Source organism: Eumetopias jubatus, unplaced genomic scaffold (assembly GCF_037043125.1).
Source record: "Eumetopias jubatus isolate StellerSeaLion01/CBP00866 unplaced genomic scaffold, mEumJub1_p1.0 scaffold_14, whole genome shotgun sequence".
In the NCBI taxonomy this organism is placed as follows: domain Eukaryota; kingdom Metazoa; phylum Chordata; class Mammalia; order Carnivora; family Otariidae; genus Eumetopias; species Eumetopias jubatus.
Window position 1 is genome coordinate 42986587 of NW_028274820.1, and position 4418 is coordinate 42991004.

The 4418-nt window shown below is 39.7% G+C and overlaps 1 pseudogene; it reads right to left on the bottom strand.

The window, feature by feature from the left end:
* Positions 1-2767: 2767 nt before the first annotated feature.
* LOC114221972 (large ribosomal subunit protein uL30 pseudogene) lies at positions 2768-3522 on the bottom strand (annotated as a pseudogene).
* Positions 3523-4418: the final 896 nt, after the last annotated feature.

The window sequence follows — 4418 nt, forward strand, 5'->3', positions numbered from 1 at the left end:
AATACCAAGAGCATAATCCATAGAACTTGAACAAATAACCCTAAAATCAGATAAGAATCAGAAAAGACCCAAATGGCCAAAGCAATCTTGAAAAAGAAAAGCAAAGCTGGAAGCATCACAATTCCAGACTTCAAGTTATATTACAAAGCTATAATAATCAAAACAGTATGGTACTGGCACAAAAATAGACACATAGGTCAATAGAACAGAGCAGAAAGCCCGGAAACAAGCCCACAATTATATGGTCAATAAATCTTCGATGAAAGAGGCAAGAATATGCAATGGGAAAAGACAAACTCTTCAACAAATGGTGTTGAGAAAACTGGACAGCTACATGCAAAAAGGATGAAACTGGACTTTTGTACACCACACACAAAAGTAAACACAAAATGGATTAAGGACTTAAATGTGAGACCTGAAACCATAAAAATCCTAGAGGAGAGGACAGGCAGTAATTTCTTTGACACTGGCCATAGCAACATCTCCTTAGGTAGGTCTCCTGAGGCAAGGGAAACAAAAGCAAAAATAAACTATTGGGACTACATCAAAATAAAAAGCTTCTGCACAGCAAAGGAAACAACCAACAACACTAAGACAATCTACCGAATGGGAGAAGATATTTGCAAATGACATATCCCATCAGGGGTTGTATCTAAAATCTATAAAGAACTTATAAAACTCAACACCCAAAAAACAGATAATCCAAATAAAAAATGGGCAGAAGACATGAACAGACATTTCTCCAAAGAAGACATAGAGATGGCCAACAGACACATGAAAGATGCTCAACATCACTCAACGTCAGGGAAATGCAAATCAAAACTACAGTGACCTATCACCTCACACCTGTCAGAGTGGCTAAAATCAAAAACTCAAGAAACAAGTGTTGACGACGATATGGAGAAAAAAGAACCTACATGCATTGCTGGTGGGAATGCAAACTGGTGCAGCCACTGAGGAAGACAGTATTCATGTTCCTCAAAAAAATTAAAAATAGAATTACCTGGTGACTAACATAACATAATAAAATTAAATTAAATTAAAAAAAACAGAACTGCCCTATGATCCAGTAATCACACTACTGGGTATTTACCCAAAGAATATGAAAATACTAATTTGAAAAGATACATACACTCCTGTGTTTATTGTAGCATTATTTACAATAGTAAAACTATTGAAGCTGCCCAAGTGTCCATTGACAGAGGAATGGATAAAGAAGGTGTAGAGTGTGTGTGTGTGTGTGTGTGTGTGTGTGTGTGTGTGTGTACAATGGAATATTATTCAGCATTAAAAAAGAACAAAATCTTGCCATCTGCAACATGGATAGAGCTAGAGAGTATAATGCTAAGTGAAATAAATCCATCAGAGAAAGACAAATACCATGTGATCTCACTCATATGTAGAATTTAAGAAACAAAACAGCAAACAAAGGATAAAAGAAGAGACAACCCGGGGCACCTGGGTGGCTCAGATGGTTAAGCATCTGCCTTCAGCTCAGGTCGTGATCTCAGGGTCCTGGGATCAAGTCCCGTATCAGGCTCCTTGCTCGGTGGGGAGTCTACTTCTCCCTCTGCCTGCCACTCCCCCTGCTTGTGTGCTCGCATGAGCTCTCTCTAATTAAAAAAAAGGAGAGAGACAAACCCCCCCCCCCAAAAAAACAGACTCTTCACTACAGAGAACAAGTGGATGGTTACCAGAGGGGAGGTCAGCGGGGAGAATGGGTGAAATAGGTGATGGGGATTAAAGAATACACTTATCATAATGAGGACTGAGTAATGTATAGAATTGTTGAATCATTGTACATCTGAAACTAATATACCACTATATGTTAACTACACTGGAATTAAAATTTTTAAAAATTAAGTAGGAGAAAAAAGAAAGAAACAAACAAACAAAAAGAAACAAAAAGAAAGGAGGAAAGAAAGAAAAAGAGAGAGAAGTAGAAGGCAGACCAGGCAGTTGCAGTTAGACTCCAATAGAAGAGATCTTTTGTCAAAAGTTGAGCCTGACCAACTATGTTGAAAACGCTAAAAGTCAGATTAGGATGAGGTCCAAGGAATATTGATTGGGTCTGGCAATATGGAGGCTGTTGACAACATTGACTAGCAGTTTTCAGTGGCATGTGCGGGTAGAAGCCAGAATAAAGCACATTGAACAGGAAATCAGAGTTAACTTGTAGACAACGTTCTCAAGAAGCATTGCTCTGAAGGGATCAGGGAATTAGGGCTGCAGATGGAAAGGGATAAAACAAGAATCTTTATTCTGCTTTTTAAAAATGTTCCAATGGAGCTTGTTCATACATATTTGGGAATAATCAAGCATTGGATGATGAACAAGAGGGAGGGGAAGAAGGGGAGGAATTTAAATCACAAGTAGAGGAAATGGTTTTTGGTAGGAGAGCAGAAAATGCATCATTTGTAATAGAAGGGAAAGAAAAATTGGGCCAAATGTCAAAAGGTTTGTAGACTTGATGGTAGGGATATACTGGAGTTGTATCAGGAGAGACAGTTGTGGGGATGGTTTTAGATGATTGAAAAAAGAAGGGGGGTAAGACATAAAATAATCCTCTTGCAGAACTGAACATACTGTCAGCTCCTCTCTCTCTCCTCCCCCTCCCACCTAACTTATCTTCAGAAACACAAAACACTCTCCATTTTATTAAGGAGGGCTTCCTTTCTGCCTTCTTTTCTAGTTAATTTTTTTTTCTCCATTTGAGAGTAGTCATTTATTAACTGACCAGATCACAAAAATAATCATGGTAGATACCTTAGGGCATCCTTCTAATAAGCCTATTGATCTGGTCTTCCCTGTTGCTAGCCTCTCCACCTTCTACAAAATGGGTGGTCTTTTTCTTCATTCCCCCTCGTGGAGAAGATAATTTGAGGGCCATAAAAAGTTTTTTGCTTCTTTGAAACGTTTTCCAACAGTATAGATCGCGTGAATCAGATCCTCCATGCAGATGATGCCATATTCACCAAGAGATCGGGCAATCAATGTGTTATCTGTCAGGGCAATTCCCTTCTTATTGATTTTGCCATAACCACGCTTGTAGATCAGTTCATTCACCAACTTCAGGTCTGGGTACCCCCAAGCTATATACGGTTCCACAATCCTTAGTCTGTTAACTGTAGTCTTGTCGAGCTTAACGAAGGTGCCACTGAAGATCTGGCGAAGGCGAGGAAGCTGCAACACCTTTCGAACCTTTGGGTTCATACCACTGATACCTTGGATCCTGATGACAAATGCCAATTTGGGTTCCGCAGGTACATAGACGTTGCCAGCTTTTCTTGCCATCCTCGCCATTCGGCTCTCAGTGCTGTACATCTGCCTACATTCCTTGTGGTAATGCTTAGCTTTTTCACAGATAAGCTTCCTTCTTGCCTTTTGAAGCATCTTCTGAGCAAACTTCTTCCTCAGACGCTTGATCTTCAACTCTGCGAAATTCCTTCGCTTCTTCTTAAGGGTTTCTGGCACAGCAGGAACCTTCTTTTTCTTCTCTTCTGCACCCTCCATGGTTCCAGCCGGAAAAGAGTGTTTTCTAGTTAATTTTGTTCTTGATCCTCTTGTCCTTTATTTCTACACTTTTCTCCCCTGTCAACTTCATTTGTGCCCCTGGGCTTCAAATACCACATATACGTAAATACCCCAAAATCATCTCTCTGCTGTTCTCAACTTCGCTATCATTTAAAAACTACCGTCAAACATTTTTTTCCCTCTTTTTTCTTCTTGTATCTATAAAAGATGGTCAGTACTAACCAAACTTATTGTGGTAATCATTTTGAAATACTTATATGTAAATCCACTCTTTATGCTGTATACCTTAAATTTATACCATGCTGTATGTCAGTTATAGCTTACTAAGACAAAGAAAACACTGCATCCACTTGAATAGCCTCTGGTTCTTTTATTTATAGCTGAATTCATAATTATCTTCTCACCAAACCTACTCATTTTCCTGGCTGCCCTGTTCAAGCCACTACTATCCTGCCAGCATTACAATCCTGAAGCTTTGGAGTTGTCTGACCTACTTTCAAGGTCTATCAGTTGAGAAGGTCCATCACTTTCATCTTTTCCTCCTCTCAACATCCTCTATCATTCCCCTAACTCTCATTACATAAACTCACATGGATTATTGTCCAAGTCTGCTAAATCATCTTCCACTGTGCAGTCTCCGATCCAGGTTAGAAACTGTCCTTGCGTCAATCTTCATGAAGCACAGCTCCACTCATGTTCTCTCCACCCACTCAAGAATCTGACAGCTCCTCACTGCATACTCTATATAAAGTACAAGCCTTGCCTACCAACCTCCATGGCCGGTCATCAGCAGATCCAGGTTTATCGTTCATTAACAATCAATCAGGGTAGACTGTCCAATTGTCTCCTAACATATCCTGTGTCTTCCTAATGACAAGGCTTCC